Below are 22,328 nucleotides of genomic sequence, written 5' to 3'. Positions count from 1 at the left end.
GCCTACTAAAATTAGTAAAAATATTTACATGTAATTTGTAGATTTTCCTTGTATCCGTCTTTTCTTGATTTTTCCAGTCCCCTCATAGTTCTGTGCATGAGAAGCTAGAATAACATTAAAAATATCTAAACCTAATAAAAACCCTATTTTTCCTAATGGCGGGAATGGGTCTAACTCTATCTATAACAAATAAAATGTTTATAGTAAAAAAGCCATGGCGATCCCTGTTAATACTTTTCTTCTTTTGTCGGTGTCACAATATCTTGTTTCCTGTTGAAAATATCTCTAAAATAGAAGAGAAAATAATGATTATGACAAATAAGATAGGCAAATATGGATACAGCATATTATCGAAAAAAGCTTTATTAATAAATATTCAATAATAATAATAACATATTTACCGGTATGTTAGATTTGTCTCTGGTTCCGTCTTTTTTCAATTTCTTCAGTGCCCTCAAAATTATGTGCCTGAGAAGCTAAGATAATATTAACAATATCTAAGCCTAATAAAATTAGTAAAAATATTTACATGTAATTTGTAGATTTTCCTTGGATCCGTCTTCTCTTAGTTTTTCCAGTCCCTTTATTGTTCTGTGACTGAGAAGCTAGAATAACATTAAAAATATCTAAGCCTAAAAAAACTCTATTTTTCCTAATGGCGGGAATGGGTCTAAATCTATCTATAACGAAACAAATATTTAAAAAAAGCCATGACATCCCTGTCAATACTTTTCCTTTGTCTTCACGATATCTTGTTTTCTTGTTAAAAAATATCTAAAAATACTATAGAAAATAATGATTATAACAAATAAGATAGCCAAACATGGAAGTAGCATATTTTCAAAAAAAGCTTAAAACAATAATATAAATAATAAATCAGTAATATACAATAACAGTAATAAAAATATGAGTATAACGTAAAACGAAAGAAATATTTTAATTTTTTCATACCAGGACGTCAAATAAACGATTGCATTACAGGGTGTTAAAATACAAATAACAATTTTATTCAGTTTTCTGAGCTATAATTCAATTTATTAATTAATGAATATATAATCAAAAATTTGTTTGCAATTATTCAAATTACATAAATAGTTCTTCACGGGTCGAGCCATGTTGAACTTCCGCTTATAATCCTTTTACAGTGTGTATGGCATTTTTGTATAGTTTTAAACAACAGTCTTATTTGATATAAATACATTCGTGTGTACTGCCCAGTGCATTTGTTTGCGACCACACATTGGTAATCAGAGCACATGCATACGATCTCAAAGTACGTATGACAATGGGATACAGTTTCAAACGAACAGTCAATTTTTCTATATCAATGTCTTGTGTGTGGACTCAACGCATTTGTTGGCTAGCACATCTTAGTTATCTTCAATAAAACTCTTCTTCCTATTTGAATAATTGAGTTTCATTTTCTTTTGAAAAACAGAAAGAGTCGTCAAGTTTCATAATTGAGTAATCCTGAAAAAATATATATACATTTAGTTATTATGCCTTTTTATAGTAGAGGAAGTAAATTATGAGAAACTTATTTCGTATGATAAGGCTTTACAAGGCGCCTATAACGTGTTGGGCGGTGACGCTGCCCGTCATCAACTCCCTCAGACTTATAACCTTCTAGTTTCACAATATTAACAACTCCACAACTTTGAATATGATTGTAGTCCATTACTGGCAATGAAATATCCAATCTACATGAACAATGTACGAGAGACGAATAATATGTGATGAAATACGACAAACAGTGTGGTGATAAAAATGATTATTGTAGAGGTCGAAACGCATATTGTAGATGTACAGGGTTGCTAAAGTTTACGTCCAACCTAAGTATGTCGACAACATACTTAATTTCAAACAATAGCAACATTAATAATTTATGTAATATGAATGAACCTATTTAACCAAAATATAATACAAGTAAACAATCCGTTTATTACGGCAATTAAATTAACACTACTTAAACGACAAACTTCTAATGCGAGCATTAACTCTTAAATAGCCGACTTGCAATGATCCGAAATACCGAAATAATAATAAACAAACAAGAATATGAGAAGACAAGACGATACAAGATTTTGTTTACGTCGACATGCTTATTTTCGTCCCACGAACAGGAGATTAAATTGCCCTAAAGGGAGTAGTCTATGAACGGTCATTCACCAAAAGCACAATAGCCGATAACTTTCAAAATAACCTCAGATCAAACATATATACGGAATAAAACAATTAAACTTTGTCTGTAGCTGAGGAAATGAATCTTACTATTAGTATGTGTAACCAATTACATGCTATTGTGGCATAATAAGGGATGCTATTCGATATCATACGAGTTTTTAATGTTTGCAGTAAAAGAGTACATTGTTTTACAACATATCATTTGATACAATTACGCATGGGATGGATGTCTATTTTAAACATAACATTAACGTCCATTACATTATACTAGAGATTCCAACAAGAGAGATGTACCGATACCACTTGTCGCCGATACCGATCCGACAACAACGATAAAACGCCGATATCAATATTTTAAAGCAGAAATTGCCGACATTTACATGCTATATAAATATTATTTTAAGTATGCAGTCCAAACTAGTTGAAGTAACAGTTTCCAAGCATTATTCATGCCACACAATTTTTCAGTTTGAAAGAGACATATTTCAGATAATAAGAAATTAATATTTGAATCCTGAGACGTTTTTTGGTTTAAATACATTGCACACTGACGCTAATAATATCGGTGTTCGGTTAGAAAACTCATCGGGTTTGGCTACTGTGAGGGGTAAAATAAATAAATGTTTACTCACTCTTTCTAACTGATACATCGAGTTGCGTGCGCAGAATCTTGTGCCATTATAACGTCGTATTTTGTAATTTACAAATCTAAAAATTCCCATTTGATATATTTCCTCATAATTTCCATGTAATGTTAAAAATGTCAATATAAAAAATGGGCTGCAAAAATAGCCAAATTAGTTGGGCTGATAAATGGCTAAAATCAGGTCATAATCCTATTCGCGTTTCTATTCGCGAGGTTGGGAAACAGCATTGCTCATACTTAACGAGGCTAATACCGTGAAAAGCAAAAAATAATTTTCATATCAGTATTTCGAGCTACTTTTTAAAAACATTCTGGAATTGATCAAAAAGTTACTTATCGTGGAAATATCAGTCTACATTTAGCCGATATCAATACGAATACCGATACCAAATATTATCACCGATGCCCGATACCTTTTACCGAAAGCCTTTTAATTTAGTTTTGACCAGCACTGACTGTATAACGACATTGATGTTTGTTTTAAGCAGAAAGTAGAACACTCATTTAACCACTCCAACCCGGAATTGAAATTAATGAAAAGCCAATATACCTCAATTAATAAAACAAGTAAACAATACACGATAGTAATATGAACATTCGTTAAAAAATTAATATTCAAGCCAGACGATATTATTGCAAAATGAACCTAGCAATTTTTAGCTGCCCTCAGTTAATATTTGGACGTGCTTCAACTTAAAATTATTCTAATTTGAATCGAGCATTAAAATTGGAACCAAGTTGAGTAATAAAAACAAGACTATCAGACGACGACCCGTAAGTTACAATTACATTATATTTTCATGGCATCGTGATTCCAGGACAAGTTCATAGATGACCTCTTATTAAGGGGAAAAGGAGAACAAACGATAAGCAAGAGACTCAAGTAGAAAATGCGTGTAAACATTCACAATAAATGGTCTTTTTAAAACCGAGAGAAAAAAAAACTGTAAAATCAAAAACGATCTTGACAACAACAAAAAATGAATAAGTCTGAAACGCAAGGAGCTACAGAAAAAAATGTGGAATGGACAGACATTTTTCTTCTTTACATGTATTCCATATTTTCCTCTGCATGAAAGCAAGTAGAATCCGCATTTTTATTTTTTCAAATGCTCAAAGTAGTATACTTTTGTCACAATTACAACCAACAAGGCTCATTTACGCAACGAGCCTATTTTTATTTATTTTTTGGCGCTTCAAATTTCATTAATGTGATACGAAATGAATAAAAGCAAAGCATTTCCGTCGGCGAAATTTAAAACTATCCAACGCCAAAACTTTGTCTTTACAAACACAGTTTAGCGCCCGAGCACATTCTGTCTCATAATCATTATTTTATCTCGCTTTAAATTATGAATTAGTTTCCTTTTGTGTATATTTTTCAGTGCACGCACAAATTTAACCAGTGCTAGGCATTTGTAGCAGAGGCATTATCCAGCATATTGGGTGAATATAAGCGCCTTCAGTTAACAGTTAGTTGGACGTGTTTTAACCTAAAATTAATCTAACACTATCCAACATTGAAATTAGAAACAAGTTAAAGTAATGAAAACGCGGCTATTTGAAGAACTGTATGGTAATACGACATTATAGTGGCATGCCCTTGGTATACCCAAACAAGTTTTTAAATGTCCAGTTATTAGCAGAGGATCAGCTAAAATAGAAGAACAAACGATTAAGCGAGGGCTTAATTAATATGACTCGGCATGTGTGCAGTCTAAATTGGATATTTTCTGGCCTGCCAGCCTGTTTGGAACTGTTTTCTATGCGCTCAAAAATATGAATATCCAGTGTAAGCGTCAAATATGCAACATTGCAGCCTTCAACAGATTTAGCAACCAATCACAAGAAATCACATTTCTTTGCTACATTAGATACCTGACAGACGAACTGCACCTTTTGAAAAGGAGTCAAAAACATCAACCGTTGGAATATCAAGCGCACAAACCCAGGATAAACAGATCGAGTAATAATCAAACACAACAATTTGATAACAATCAAAAACTATATAAATGTATGTATTATTATTCCTTTATTATAATTTGTACACCCCAGCTGTTTGATTTACATTTTTTACCACCAAAACTATGTCGTGTCTGACATTAAAACTTAACGGTTCTAATGAATTTACTAATGGAGACAAAATCCGAAAAACTTTCGCTTTCAATTAATATGTTTTCAGTCAAATATTTGCACCAATAAATTGGTCTTTTTTATGAATCTGTTGTTGTGCATGGCTTTCAAACATCTGATCAAGCTTTTTGTTATGGCGGAGATATAGTGTGGGGAATCTTGTATAAATAAAACATGGTATTAGGAACAAGAATTATGCAGTCCATTTTCATCTCTTCACCACGTAGCTTAAGATTTTTGCAAAATACCATTGTGTATTAAAGCATTGTTCTGCAAAAGTACTCGCAAGCTCTAATGAAAAACAAACTGATCAGTATCAATACGACAAAATCAGAAAATTCTAGAAAAATAAAGAAAAGTCCTCATGTTGCGTGTTTTTAAATCTACCAATTTATTACGCTTTATCAGAGAATTAGAAGTAACCATTTCATTTCTTTCTTAAATTCGTGGAAACGTTCAGCGCTTTTTTGTTGATACGTTTGCTTGCATTTCTCCAATATTTAGCTTAACATTATTACTTTCCATCTTTACTGTTTTACTTAAGTAAGAACAATAAACATCATTGGGCATTTTCCAATGTATTTTTGTACGGCTAAGACATCCATGCGACAATGACTTAGAAATAAATTATTATTTATCAGAATTTTTTTCTATTTAAATAAAAATTCGAATTCACCAAACACAAATCTGAGTCGGGCATTTAAGTTACGACAGATTTAAATTCAATTCAATGGAAGAATTAATTTAATAAAAAAAACACATCCCTGAATAAGATTTTAAATTTTTGAATCATTCCTAACCCGAACCCAAGCTGAACAACTACTATTTTGTTATGCCGGGGAAGCACTTAGGTGCTCATAAAAATGTGACCCTAATATGTTTGTTGAGTAAGAGTTAATATCCTTTACGTATACGTCTCATCGTGCACTAAGTCAAAAGAGTAAATCAAAACAAAAGCAATAAGAAACTTTTGCGTCGTTTTCAAGCATGATATATGCTTGTCCGATTGTTTGTGGCCACGGTAGCACGTAATTTCTCTTTATCATATTTTCAATTCTCCGAGTTTTATGTCTGTAAGTATTTCAAAGTTAGAAATATACAGAGGAATATGTTATTACTCGAAAGAAAGTAATTTGAGCTAGCGAGCGATCGTTTTCAGCGCGTATATAAGCTAGAAATCATTAACCGCACAATAATAAACAAACATTAAATGCGCTCGCTCGAAATTACTCGCGAAAACATGCGCCCTTTGTTAACTGAATATTCACTTTGCTTCAAAAGCAAGGTTTGGGCTTGCCAGAACGGTGACGTAATTTTTTCTTCCGTGAGAGACTTTGTTGTCGAGTCGATTTCGCTTGTATTTATCAGAGCGGTACCAAAACAAAACTTTCAAAAAAAAAATGAATAAAAAATTTCTCTCATTTTCAACGCGACACGACTGAGCGAAAGGCACACGCGTATCGGGAAGCGTCTGGCACAAAGCGCCCTAATAAGTTTTTCGATGAGATTTGGCTCAAATGGAGGGCGGGTAGATTGAGTTAAGTTAATGACAGATTCAAATTCAATCCAATGGAAGCATCAACTTCAAAAAAAAACACCCGAATGCAGATTTCAAATTTTCAAATCATTCCTAACCCGAACCATATAACCCAAGCTGAACAACTATTAATTTGTTATTTTAAAGCGAGCGGAGGTGTTTTCCGAAATCTCATTTTTCCAAAGAAACATATTCAACTGTGGTAATATACTTAAATATTTAATATACAGTGCAAACGAAATTGAGAATGAAACACAATAGCGGGGGGAAAATTTGAATATTTCATTAAATCGAGCACTAATATAAAAAACTTGATTCAACAAAAAGTTGTGGTGGCTCAATGTGATTAATTTTAAAAAAATATTTAATTAATTTGATCTAATTTCGGCTGGGGAGTAAAATTTGAATGTACCAATATTTTTTCGAACTATGTCATTATGTGAACTATATGAACTATTTCAAGTTTTGGGTTCATGAATGACAGAAAATGTAATTTGATAAATTAGATATGAATTGGATATATTGGAATTGGATATATTAACAAAGCAGAAAAATTTATTGCATACCGGCTAAAACTGCACACCTGCCCGTGAACGTAGTGGCGTAGCCCGTGGGTGGTTTTGCGGGTCGACCCCCTCCCCTCTTTTGAAAAGAAAAAAAAAAGATTTTTCTGTATCATAGATGGCAATTTTCCGTACCTTGAAACGCTTTTTAGACTCCAAAGACTGCTGAAACACGCGTATTCTAGCGTTCGATCGGACTCGCTAGCTGTTTTGATCTAACTTGGTGAAAAAAACCAGAACCAGAATAATACTACGTAACGCTGTGTGATTTTTTAAATTCTAGTTAACCTTCTAGTTAAATTTTAGTTAACCTTTCCGAGCCTGTCGAATCCCTGCGCTATCCTGAAAGCTCTCGCCAAACCCCATTGTATCGAACAGTTGATATTAGGAGCGCAATCCAAACTTCATAAAAGCCCAATTTCGTGCAAGGGTATAAAACATGAAAAGTTTCATCTTGAAAATCCTAGGTTTTCGATAACAACCCAAGATGTTTCAAAGTCATAGACTGCGCATCGCTATACAAACAGCAACGCTAATTTATTACACACTAACACAAATATATTTCTGTAACGTTTCGTCTGACCAAAATCAGACTTCCTCAGACAAGCAGTTTACAACAATGACAAGAAAAGAGCAATCATGTAGTTTAAATATGGCGATAAATAAATTTGTTTGAAATTAATTGTGACCAAACAATGAAAAAACAATTATTGATATTCAGAAACAGATTGCGAAATAAAAAAATGCGATCGGTTCTCAGCATGGAATAATTGTTCCGCGGCGAGCTTGATTTCACAATAAGTTTTACTAGAACATTATCAATGTGTTCTAGGACCCTGGCTATCAAGATCTGAGCCTAGAACACATTGATAAATGTTAAACACATTGGTAAATTCCACTAGCGCAAAGGCATAGAGAAAGGATTGGGAGTTAGTCTCGCGCAACCTCTACTGATCGCTAATTTATTAGTTGTTGAACGTGTAAGTTCTAATATCTGAGATGAACTGTAGCTAAATTTGCATAATTTGTAGACGATGTGATAGAAAAGTGCCATAATATAAAACTGTGTTAATTTGAAGGACCCTCGTCGAACCCCTGGAACAGCTCCAACGAACACCAAAAATTCGATTGAACCCAGGTAAAAAAAAACTACTGTTCTAGACCAGCGTTTCCCAAACTTTTTCGGTCACGGAACTTTTACACTTTTTATCTCGCCTCGCGAAACAAAAATGAAAGAGTAAAATTGATAAAGGAAAACGGTCTAATGTAGTGGTTCCCAATGGATAATATTTTGGACATCTTGTGCGATAATTGAAATATTTGCAGCTCTTCCTGACTAGCGGGATTGAACATGATATATATATCAGTTTATACGTGATAAAATATGAATTGAAAGATTATAAGATTACATATATACTTGCTCTTTACTCTTTAGACTATATAGGCGTCAATCTCACTCCGTGATGCACCAGACTATTAACAATGTCGATTCTGTTTGATGCAATGACTCTTTCAAGCAGTGTTTTAGAAAACTGAAAATGAATATATAGTTTCATTATCAAGTTTGGGATTTATAAATCACAAAAAGTGCTGTTTGGCAGAGGTAAAGCAAAGGTAAACTTATATTAAAAATACATAAAAAAAAAATCAATACAATGTTATGTTCATGTGTATACCGAGTCCATCTAACTTTAGGTGAAACTAAATTTCGTTGGCCTAAGACACTATCAAGTTATTTAAATCACGAAAAATGCTATTTAACAGAAATACAGAAAAGAGATTTGGTTGAAGACATAGTCTTTTAAACTATGTTCTTATCAATCTTTGGAGTTGTAATTAACAGGGACACAGAGTAGCTAAGCTTATACTGGAAGTTTGAAAAAATAAAAATATTAATTTTTCGTTTAAATAAAATTATTTGCTGATTTGCTGCGTTACAGTATCGCCGCTGGAAACGATATTTTATTTTGGGGCTTGCATGGCGTAGTTAACCAATGCCAAATCGTATAGAATTCACATTGATACACTCGGTTGGAATTACTTATTACCAGAAAAAAACGATAGTTGTCCGAATCATGATATTATACAGTATTTAGACTAGAGGATTTTCCAAAATAAATTCCATTTGACAGACAAACCAAAGCTGAGCTTATACTCAATATAATAAAAATAATACTTTGTCAGCAGGTTTCCCGAAAAAATTGCAGATATTATTTATTGATAGATATACAAGTAATTTACACGAGACGCGAGATATTCCAAACTTGAACGGCTTAAAATGTTTGTGTACCACAGGCATTGTGCGTTATATTTACCTAATATTGAGGTTCTCTAAATTAGCCACAGGGATTGTAGACATTCTACATTCATTATAAGAACATAACATATTAATACTCGAAATAAACTATGAAGAAATAGGGAATATATTTCTAGATTTGAAAACTTATGGACATGAGGGGCATGGGTTCTAGGAACACTACCAATGAAAGTCTATACTGGTTATAGGGTTATAGGGTATTTGCGGTTATAGTATATCATAGGAAATTTAATTTTAGGACACGAATTTTGGGAGAGGGGATTAACAACTACATTAATACCCTCTGGTGAAAACGGGTTCCAAGATTAATAAAAAAAAATGGTATATGGTATGCAGAATGATAAGGACATGTTAGCTTTGGTACCTCATGATAAACGATTTTAGAGTCGTAATATTTGCAATAATAAAGCGTCATACATATTACATACACGCATGAATTTAAGATATGAATACTCGCACTTAATAACAGCGCATTAGGAATATTGCCAGCTTCAAACACTTATCAACCTACTTCGAACACTTGAATCAATATGAATCGTATGGTTACTTGGACTACCAAGGATTGTCAGCTTCGAACACTTATCAATATGAACCGTATGGTTACTTGGACTAACAAGAATTGCCAGATTCGAACACTTATCAGTATGAACCGTATGGTTACTTGGAATACCAAGGAATGCCAGCTTCGAACACCTATCAATATGAATCGTATGGTTACTTGGACTACCAAGGATTGTCAGCTTCGAACACTTATCAATATGAATTGTATGGTTACTGGTAGTACCGAGGATTGCCAGCTTCGAACACATATCAACATGAAACGTATGGGTATTGGCTACTAGGACTACCAAGGGAAGTATAAGTCGGGTGTGTAGGATTTACGGCTACATTTGTGCAATTGGCCTAATTTATATATATTATCCTTATTGAAAATTTCAGTTTGGGACACAAATTACATGGTTAACCAGTACCAAAGTTAGTAATATTCACGGTTATATTAATGTACTTGATTAAACTCACTCCAATATTACCAGTATTGAAAATTTATTGCGATGCTGGATTGGAACATGAATGGCATGGTTATTAACTGTTTACTACCAGGTGGTATAAACCAGTGATTCCCAGAGTGGGCGGTTATAATTATATTATAACTTGATAATTTAGTGAACAGTTAATCGTTTAACGATCCTACAATTTAAATATAATTAGACCAGAGGTGGCCAACCTTTCACATACCATGCGCCACGTTTTAAACATAATGTTTCAGATGCGCCGTAAATCTCTTGTATACCCACGCCTAATGTCCGCTTCTTGTTGAAATTATAAAATTTATTATACACACACATATATACACACGTATATGTAGTTTTTACAATTTACAACTTCACATGAATAGAAATTAAGCAAGGAAGTATAATAAATAAAACTGATCAATTTTATTTAAGTACCGCCTTTATGAGACTTTTGCTGCTGTTTTACTTTCGCCAGTTTTTTTATTCTTGGAGTTAAGTTTGTTACTGAGAGGAGCAGTGCATTCTTCAAATTTGAATGTAAGTCTTGACCTCGCTTTGCTTTTAATTAGTTTCATGGCAGAAAATGTTTGTTCACATCTATATGTCGTTCCGAAAAGACATATAAAACCCTGGGCAAATTTTCTCAGTTCTGGAAAATTTTCACGAGGTAACGTTTGCCAGAACTTGATCATGTCAGATGCACTTGGGACTGAAGAATGCTCATCAAATTCAATTTTCAATGATGGATGAGTTTTCAAGTCAATTAGTTCCAATTGTATATTGCTTGGCATCTTCATTATGTTTAGTTCACTAAGTGAAAATGGGTTTATAAAAGCAAGTATAGAGTCTTCTTCTTTTGAAATATCATGAAAACGACTTGAATGAATGAATATAGTATAACGTAAGTAAGTAAGTAATGAATGAATATATAGTATATATATATAGTTAACTCAACGAAAATTCTCGTATCCACGCAAAAATTCGAGCAATTTACGATAAACAGATTACGATTGATTACGAAACAGGGAACCATTGTGACGCCATGCTTCAAGTAAAAACTACAGCCTTCCTGAAAGTAGGAGAAAAACGTATTCTGTCTTATGAGCATTACGCAATAAAGCTGTTTTTACCAACGAAGAGAAAAAGGTACGAATAAGAAGTAAAGTTAGGCGTAATATTGTGACAACAGGCCTTTAGTATCAATATCTACTCTACTCTACCCTCGATTCTAATTGGCCTTTGCTAATCAGCTGTTTGGCCTAGCGTCGCGTGATTTTACTCCAGGCTTCTTCAAAATTAGTACTTGCGTCACAGAAAGCGATTTTACGCTTCGCTTTTGTTGACAACGGTCATTTGAAGTTTGAATGTAAAAGGTGGTATTTAGGGGTCATTTTCAGCATGTTGTGGGTTGATTTATAATAAACTTTTTAGGCTTGGGCAATTCAACTGGTTGTTCAATGGTTACTGGGAGATATTTGGGAAGTCTGGGCAATGGCAAATCCATGTTTCAAGCTGATAAATGACGATTTTCTATTTTTCCAGAAGTTCTGAACTTTTTACTCCAGTAGGGAAAAAATAGTAAATTTTACTAATTTTTGCTAAAAGTCTAGAATGAATGTCATAAAGTCCGTCCAAAAGCTAACGTCGATAATCGCCTGTTGTTCCTAATTCCAACAAGCCGTAAGTGGACGACGTGGAGTAAGGAGAATAGATTTTAGGTACAATCAAAAGTCACCATGTAAATCGCAAAAAAACGGCTTGGCGAGTAGAAGCCGAGTGCAATTAACAATTTTGGCATGAAAAGGGTTAAAGATGCAATGCGCCACCTCTAATCATGCAATGCGCCACCTCTAATCATGCAATGCGCCACGTTTGGCGCATGCGCCATAGGTTGGCCACCCCTGAATTAGACGAATGGGAACACGCTGCACAGGGCAGGGTTCCAACAGCGCAGAAAATATTTAATTCAAATGGAGCTCCATGAAATGCAATGAAATGAGGAAATAAAATCCATATGTTATATTTGAGAAATGCATCGATACGTGATTTTTATAAAGATGTATCTTTTTAATGAAAATCTCTCATAATTTGACAAACCATGCAAAAAAGGCAGAAGTATGAAACCTGGATTCTTTCATTTACGAACTCGTTTGTAACAATGATACAAGTGCTATCAAAAAAAAAATTTGAGTTGAGATTGTGGCTGACGAAAATGTCACCAAAAATTAAAGAAAAAAATACTCTCTGGAACAGTGATTTTTCAACCTTTTTTGTACCGCAGAACACTTTTTTCAATTTAAAATTGTGGCGGAACTCCAAACGAGATTTTTGAAAATAAACTATTTTATGCAATTAACTGACGTCGATCATTTCGGCATGAAAATAAAATACCGAAATCAATAATATAGCTTGTCAACTTTAGCTGGGAAAGACGTGACACATTCCGATTCAGAGCTACAAATAAATGTTTTTGCAAGTTTGCTCATGAATACTATGATTACGGTAGCTAGAAACAGAAATGGTATTTTATTGTGATATTTAGGTCTGTTTCGATGATTTTCAAATATTTTATTCTGTAATTGTGGAGAGACAGGCGGCTATTTCTCAACAGCTATCAATCTCTCGCGTTTTTTTTTATACGCAACAGGAGTTCAGAAAGAAGGTCGGAGGTCGATTTGGAAATTATTAGAAACGATGAAAATTGGTTGCAAAGCGATTTTTACTGTTTAATTTCGTCATTATCGCTACTTTTTTTGCCCCCTGAACGTTTTCATATTACCACCTTTGTTGTTCTTGTGCGCACGTATTAATTCTTGCCGATCGGCGGAGATCGAAGTTTCAAATTTTTGTAGAATTATATGCGTTCACATCGGCGACAGATGTTAATGACATTAAGGAGCGCTTTTAAATTCCAATTTTATTCTAACTTTTATCTTTTGCGCTGGCTTGGATCTAACTCATCGCCGTTGGCAAATTAAACGTCCCAGTTTTAAGCGAATAATATTACCGCACACATTTATTGAGACGGTAATTGAGTTTCTTATGGTCCATACTGGTGTCAGTGTTATTTCCGGAATAAATCAATTAGATACTGTGATAAGATAAATCTGTTATTACGTGAATCCTGAATGTTGATTTAAAAGCTGAAATAAAGGCATTTCTACGTGGTCATTAGGCGATATGACGATGAAGAGCACTTCTTTAACGATATCTTACATGCGCGACCTGATGCCAAAAAAATTGCTTGGTGCTGAATTGCCCAATTGCTTTTGTGCTGATTAGAATTAATCACCTCGTGTTTTAACGTTTTCTTTTCCAACAAAACAATACCGCGACCATTATCACAGGTAAAATCGTTACCGAGAAATTCACAATTTTATTTACGGAATTTGCTAATTCAACACTTCACTTGACGATTTTGATGATGCCACGCCCTAATTATTACAGCAAGAAAAGCTTCAAAATGCAACGAATGTAATCTACTCCGATGATGACTCCATCCATAGTCGAGTATAATGGTCACATTTTTGAAACATTATTTGGTCAAGAATGGAATGGATCACTAAAAAAAGGGAAGAAGATAAAGTCCATTAAAAGGGAATATGGCCTGTCATTTCTTATCTGGTTACAAGTTTTTTATACCGACTTTCCAAAACGCTGACTCCCCGTTTTCAAATCGACGCTATTTATATTATTCAAATGACGTCATAATACCTCGAAAGAGCAATTTTTCGCGGAGCACCTGGATGTCTCTCGCGGAACACCAGTTGAAAATCACTGCTCTGGAAGACCAATAAGCTAAAATATCTCGTTGAAAAAAACACTATAAACTATGATTTACCTTGTTTATTTGTTATCTGACCTCAAATGTTTTTGTAAACTGGGTGGGTATATATTACTGCGAATAAAAAATTTTGGAACCACTGATATAGACCATGATAATTTACAGATACATTTCTGCGCTTAGTCGGATTCTTTTTTTTGGATGATACTATTTTGTGGAAAAAAACAAGTGAATTCTACGCAGAATAATCAGAACCATGTTATCAATAACGTAATACCCGTATAAATAAAACGTAAGAAATATAGACAAACCCGTGTATTTATTCAATTGCATCATTTATATAGATGTATACACATAATAACCTAACATATTAGTACCTGCAATCAACGATATAGCAATAGGAAATATATTTCTAACTATTACCAATAGGATTTACGGCTATATTGATACGTTACAGCAGTGGTTTTCAAAGTGGGCGTCGTAATTTTTTATTTGCGGAATTTCTTTTGCGGCGCGTAAAAAAAGTAATAATACAAGCGTGAAAATGATACTAAACAAGAAAAGGCTAAACACGCAAGTATGACGTAGGCTACATTGACTTTGGATCGTTCAAGAAGTAAAGCTCCGTTATTTTTGTTGCAACTGGGAATGCGATGATACTAAATGCCGTTTGGGCTTATTAGATAACATGTTTCACTGGCCAAAATCTTGCTTCAACAATACATTGCTGCTTTTCTTCGCCGTTTTTGAACGGAATCGATGTAAAAAGAAATTTGGATTTTTTTCAATAAGGATTATCTTTCATTGGTAAAAAAAAGCGTTGCGCACTCTGATCCCTTTTGCGACTTCGTATTCATGCGAATCAGGTTTTGCGACCATGGTCGTAATACGCACAAAATATCGATCTCGAGTGAGAGAGAAATGCGTGCGGCTCTCACAAATCTTACCAAGTAACAGTTGTAAAAAGACGCAAGTATTCCCATCCCATTAAATGCAATTTCACTGACTTTGGTTTAGTTTTCTTTGATAGTTTAAAAAAAACTCATTGCAAAAAAGGTCCTTTATTGGAAGGTATTAATACGGTTTCCACGAAGAGTCGCAACTTGAGCATATTTTTTGGAGGGTGTCACAATACGAAGAAGTTTGAGAACCACTGCGTTACAGTATCGCCACTGGAAACGATATTTTAGTTCGGGGCTTGCATGGCGTGGTTAACCAGTGGCAAATGGTATAGAATTCACATTGATACACTCGGTTGGAATTACTTATATAACATCGTTATTGGAAAGCTAAAGTAATTCTAGCTTGGAACACGAATGACACGGTTAACTGGTTACTACCATGGTCATAGACCATTATACTTTCAAATTACATATATAAGATTAGCCAGATCGGCCCATAAAATGAAATCAATAATTCTATGCAAGATAATAATCACTATGCTATCAATGAAAGAAGGCAATATCCATATAAATATGACACAGGATATATAGACATCCTTGTATCCGCAAAACTCAGTGTGTACTCAATTTAATTCATTATAAATAGAAATGAGTTTCAATGTTTTAGAATTAATGATTTCCTTCCTATATTATTATTGATACAATGCTGTTCTAGCAGTTAGGTAGACGTTTTCGAGGGAGGATTCAAGGAGAAATCGATAAAGAAGTACTGGTACTTATATCTTGAGTAGAATTTTTTTTTCATAAGTATAGTATAGCTATGAAAATATTTTTACGAATTGTGGTAATTACAATGTAACTCTTGTTGAGAAAATGCTCGCCACACCTCAAAAATACCTAGCTAGCAATAAGCTACATATAACAAATATTATGTTTCATTCAAAAATACCTTGAAAATACGGGGATGGAATGTAAATATCCAAAAAATGCACGAATAAGTCCAACAAACAAAAAATAGATTTAAATAGCTACATGCCCCCTCAAAATTGTCTACGCCCCTTTTGCAAAGCGCGCCCCACCCTTTGAGAACCATTGCCCCAGTCAATAATTGCTGATACCATTAAATTTCATGCCAACGATACTAAGAAATGAACACCGGTCCGGTTCTAAAGACTTTGCCATATAAAATTATTAGCGCGCATTGGTGCCTAAACTAACAGTATTACTGCAAACACAAGGGAAAAAGCTCCTTTTCAACAATGACGAAAATTTGACAAAATTTGGAACAAAGTAATGCAAGTTTTATTCCGAATATTAGGCGGTAATATGACAAAAACACGGTTTTTTATTGCTGAAATTCATTCTTGTCTTATTCGCTTATTAGCCAGAAAAAAAACGATAGTTGTCCGAATCATGATATTATAAAGTATTTGGGGGGTTTTCCAAAAAAAATTCCATTTGACAGACAATTTCCATTTACGTATCCATATTAAGTTTTTGGCCATTCGGAAGCGTTGCCACAAAATCTTAATATGGTGAGCTGGAGTGAATATTTAATTATTAGATGCAAACAGCTAATTTTCAAAGAGATGCTAAAATTGTACAATATTCTGCCTAAAACTCAGCTATTAAACATGTACAACGATACTTCAAACACTTTTACGAAAATTTCTTCCCTGGTCTATTAAGGCATAGGTTCTCAAAGTGCTCCGTGGGAGAAACTTAGGTACTCCGATTACTTAATAAAATACTGACTTGTCCAATTTTGTGACTGTCCAAAGAAGTAATAACACTAATAAAATTTGACATCAGTAGTGTCGAAATATGACAACGAGCGCAAATTCAAATGTGACATTATATATAAGTAAGATCGCAGAGGATAAAAAGTTATCTCTCGAGTAAAATATTCAATTCATAGCCGGTGTGAGCATTCAAAATATCTTGTCATAGTAATTTATTTGTGTTTTTCGTTACTCGAATTTTAGTCGGGAAAACTTTTACGATTATTTAATAAATTAAAAATCACTATTTGAAAATTGCACGAAATACGTCCCAAACTGCCAACTATAAGTAGACCGGAATCGTATTTTGAAGTTAATCAAATTTGATTTGTTTTTTCGGCACTCAAAATTATTTTAAAGATATCGACAAAATACGAACGATTGTAATTTAAAATATTGCAAAAAAAAATGTTCGATATATTTTGCATTAATTATCTTATATATCGTCACATACAAAGAAAAAGTCGTATTGGGCTCCATCGGTAGTTTCAAAATAGACAAAAGGTTCATCGCGCGAACAATTTACTGTGTTTCCATTTCAGTTCCTATATGGTATACATTTTAAAGAAATCCTAACATAACACAAATTTACAATGTCTGAAAAGCGTTTTCAATCTGCTGTGAGACTGCTAGAACAAAACTTATGGTGATATCTTCCGTTTTAGATTTTAGTTTTAATATTTTATAATGCCGGTTTTCAATTAGGAAATTGAGTTGCAAATTCACCTGGTATTAAGCCTATTAAAATGTTTAGCATTTAAATTAAGTAAAGTAATTTCAACTTATTTAGGAATAGTAATAGATACCAATTTTAAAATTGATTGTGGGGATCCGTGAATAGTGGTGATGAATGTAAATTAGAAAGATTCAAAAGATTTTAATAACATACTTGCTCTTTAGACTCGAGGCAGCCACCTCTCTCAGTGATGCATAATCGGACGAATAACTCCGCATGTCTTTAGATATAATGATGAATTGTCTTTCCCTCTTTCAAGAAGTGTTTCAGAACGCTGAAATTTATATGAGATAATGAAATGTAGGTAAATTTTGTATGATATTGATTTGAATTATATATAGATGTTCAAACTACGTCATTATTAAGTTTGAGGTTTATAAGTTACAGAAAATGTAATTTGACAGGAGCACAGAGAAACTATGCTTATACTTTAGAGTTTAGATACATAAAAATGAAAATATTAATTGTCAGTTCATTGACAAATTATTCACAGATTTCCCCCTAAATTACAAATATTACTTTGGAATGATTTGTCAGCGTATAATATTGCAACACATCATATAAAATATATTTATATTCATGAAGAGCACGTTGAAAATACGGCTACATATTCAAGAAAGGAAAATATCGAAAATAAGGCGGGAAAAATAAAATCCAACAAATTTTTCCTTTACGCCCCTCAATAAATTGTCCACGCCCTTGTGATAAGCTATGCTTATTCTAAAGATACAAAGACGACAACTTGTAGCATACTGATATTCATTTACATTCATTCTATATTATTTGCAGATTTTCAATATTATAAATATTACTTATTTTGAATGATCTGTCAGTGTGCTATGTTGTATCTCATTATCTAAATCTTAAATAGTTAATAGTTTATTAGTGTGTTATATTTTACCTTCAAGTTTTCTATAGTCTTTCCCTCCCAGCAACTTCCTGAAAATATAGGTAAATAAATACCTTCAGCCACAGACATTGTAGACATATATTTATATATATATATATATATATAAATAAGAACAGGACAGATTATTACTACGGAATAAACGATAAGGAAATAAGAATTATATTTCCAGATTCGAAAACTTATGAACATGGGACGGTATGATTACTGAGACTACTAGCAACGGATATATAGGCTGACTATAGTAGATTTACAATTTGGTGGGATCTCGTGTATATAGTGATCTTTAAACTGGTTATCGAGCAGCGACACCCAAGTTTCTAATATCTAATTAAAAAAGTAAGAATTCCAGAGATTTGAAACTACTATATCTCTATATTGACGGTGTGTGCCGTATAAACGATTCAACTAACACCATTCAGTAGAGATTATAAACGAGAGTTTATATGAATTAAGCTCTTCACACGTGATTAGGCATAACACGACGTGACCTGCACCAACAATAGGGAAAATATGACATATATTTCCATGTCTCTGAATTTAAACAGTCATGAACATATGAATACTTAGCACTTTTACCAAGGGGATATGGACCAAAAAAAGTTTACACTTGGTTGAATATAATTTACACAGTATTGTTTTTGAAAATTTTAGTTGGGACACGAGTTCTTTAAGGTGTAAGATTAACGGCTATCTTAATACACTTAGTATGACTCACTCTTATAATATCATTATTGGAAATTTGGGGCGATTTCAGTTTGAAGTATAGTTGGGAACATCAATGACATGGTTATCAACTGTTTACTACCAGAGCGTTTACTACCACGATGAGCTACAGTTAAATTTAAGACATTAGTCTGATTACCATTATCATTTGTGGCAAAAACGCTCATCAGATTAATAAAAAAGGCCAGGACTACGATTTCAGGGAAATTGGGCATATTAGTGTGTATATAGGCACCCCATGATAAACAACAAGGTAAACAATAAGTTTCAATATTTGCATAGTTATTAAGTTGGGGTTGTGTTTTAACCGAATTGCACTTAACGAGGCATAGTTCAAATCCTTTCAGTATCTCTGCAGATATACACTGCTGGATTAACTTATAGTATCACTTTAAAAAAATTCACTGTTTGTAGTATTCACAACGTGACGCCCTATTGCGATGAAACGCATTTTATTTATGCTGACCCAATGAACTTTACCTAAACTGACATTACAAGATAGTAATTGGTCTTTCGGTTTGGACGATTAAACGAAACAACAGCAGATGGGACAACACAGCAGTTAGCCCCTGAACGTGCAGCGCTATACTGACTACGCCATTATTCACCGGATATTGCTACAGTTAATTTGTAGTACAGAATAGTTAATTTCGCGATTATACTCAAAATATTAAAAGTAATAATTTGTCTGTCGATTTCCCGAAAAAAAATATATAACATATTATTTATTTATAGACATGTAAATTGAAAGATTTCAAATGATATGATTACATACTTGCTCTTCAGACTTGATAGGCCTCCATCTCACTAAGTGATGAAAATCTGACACTTGACGAATTTCTTTTGGTGCAATGATAAATTGTTCTGTCGACTTTCAAGCAGTGTTTTAAAACGCTGAAAATCAATATATAGATCGTGATTTTGTGTAAGTCAATTCTAAATTTGAATTAAACTAAATTTCATGGAGCCAACTATGAAATTTTTTCAGGTAGGTAATTCACACAAATGTTATTTGACAGAGACACTACAGAGCTATGCTTATGCTAAAGATACAAAAAACCAACTATGTAATTCAATTGAGGTCATTTTCAACTATGTCGCTGATTTCACCAAATTTACATCCTTTAGTTAAAATGATATGTTAGTGTATCATATTGTACCTTATTTTGTATTGTTAAAGTGAGACTCTTTTCTGAATATTTTCTTCTAAAAATATACGTAAGTTTTAATAAAATACGTAACGGGTAAATTTCGATATTTAATTTCATAAAATTTAAAATTTAGAAAGTTTAGAAAGTTTATTTATTCAGCGATTGACATTAAATTTCAAATATAAACTCTATAACATATCAAGTGTAGTCTTCAAACTGCACAAATTGCAAATATTACAATAACAATAAAATACTCAATGAATTTATTTAACTCTTCCATGGAGTATATGACTAATTAATTACCTCTGATCAATAATTTGTAGCATTATCACATTGTTCACGGTAGAGATCGCAAACTGGGGATCGCTATCCAGCAGGGAAGCGCGCAACGAATTTTAGGGGTCGCAAAGAGTACACCAATTTGATACGAGATACTATATTTATAGTACTTTTTTGGACTTCTGCTTTGAAACACAATTATTAAAGCTTGTGCAAAATCTAAATCTTACAATTTCGATAGAATGCACAGGATCAAAAAAGCGGCATAACAATGTTCGGACCTCCTGAAGTATGCGCACCCAGATGGCGCACAACCTGAACTCGGGTTGTGTACCTGGTTAGGATTCAGGTTATGCGACATTTTGGTGCGCATACATCAGGAGCACCCAATGTTGGCTTGCATCGAACTATTTAACATTTTAAACGTGAACGTGGGTCTGACTTTTTTATATAGATCATACAATTTCGAGAGAAAACACATGATCAGATAAGTGGCATAACAATGCTGACTCTGATCGCAAGACCATAGACGCGGTGCGCTCGCATCGAATTTTTTAGCATTTTAAACAAAAACAGTGGTATACAGGAATCAATAGGCGTCAAATAAAATGTTCAAATAATATTTACTTGTAATATTCCTTGTTCGTTAGTTCGTGTTTTTGAATCTTCAACCTTCAATATTTCTTCATCTGAAAAAAGTTAAGATATTGATAAATAAATTGTCGCAGAACTGTAGCTAGCATAATCAATGGACAGTGGGACTGAATTTATTGTATCTTTTGCACAAAGCTCCCGTCACGTTTTAAAATGACATATTAGTAATTATCCATTTGGGGTTAGGAATGATTTAAAAATTTGAATTTCCAGTGCAATCTGCATTCCTAACTTAAACTGGATAATTACTAATTCTCTTATTTTGAACGTTGGTAGGGTCTTTGTACAAAGATCCAATCCATACACAATAAAAAAACCTCTAATTTATCACTTATACAATAGTAAAATGAAAGCAATATAATAGCAATGAAAACAATGGGTATAAGGAACATTTAACTCACCTGAATATTGTTTCGAACTCGCTGTCCTAACCCAACAGGCAGCCTATCCATACATCCTACACAAAATCAAATCTTATCCTATCACGAACATTTGTGACTGACTGAAAGCGATGTCGCTTGTGGCTTCCCGCGCAAAAATATCTGACGAAAAAAGCTATCTGATTGTTGGTAATCAAATGTTTTTACCTGATTACTTTTATTACTCCAGGTTGTCGTTAAAAGCCGATCACGATTCTGACGCGTGATCTCAAAGTTGCAGAATGCAAATGGCGGTTGGATTTGCTTTATTCATGGTATAATACCTAGTTCACAGTAATATTCTCAGGATCTTTTGTAACAAGCCCCGCCCCAAAACAACACCCCGCCAACGCTCGAATTAAATAAAAATAGTACTTATTCAGTTAAGGTGAAGGATGCAGATTCAGCCGGAAATTCAAATTTTCGAATCGTTCTAACCCAAAACCCTAACTGCATAATTACTCATTTTTTATTTTAAAACTTGACAGGGGTGTTTAGCTCAGATCACACATTTTTGCATCAGTGACGGGAGCTTAGTACAAAGAATCCAGCAATTCCATTATATTTGTCTGTTTACATTTGTCGAGTAAACGCGC

At 33.5% G+C, this 22,328-nt stretch overlaps 1 long non-coding RNA gene across 3 annotated transcripts; it reads right to left on the bottom strand.

The window, feature by feature from the left end:
• Window positions 1–1,031: 1,031 nt before the first annotated feature.
• Window positions 1,032–21,840, bottom strand: LOC144428086 (uncharacterized). Of its 3 annotated transcripts, none has more exons than XR_013478052.1 (8): window positions 21,715–21,840; window positions 21,287–21,348; window positions 20,390–20,435; window positions 20,005–20,123; window positions 18,498–18,535; window positions 17,750–17,870; window positions 8,473–8,595; window positions 1,032–1,470 (listed from the first exon to the last, which is right to left on the bottom strand). It is a non-coding gene; the product is annotated as an uncharacterized LOC144428086 (long non-coding RNA). The 3 variants fall into 3 exon arrangements; XR_013478065.1 differs by having other exon boundaries at window positions 8,481–8,595; XR_013478059.1 differs by lacking the exon at window positions 20,390–20,435.
• Window positions 21,841–22,328: the final 488 nt, after the last annotated feature.

This window comes from Styela clava, chromosome 1, assembly GCF_964204865.1.
Source record: "Styela clava chromosome 1, kaStyClav1.hap1.2, whole genome shotgun sequence".
Taxonomy (NCBI): domain Eukaryota; kingdom Metazoa; phylum Chordata; class Ascidiacea; order Stolidobranchia; family Styelidae; genus Styela; species Styela clava.
This window is presented reverse-complemented; position numbering and strand designations above follow the sequence as displayed.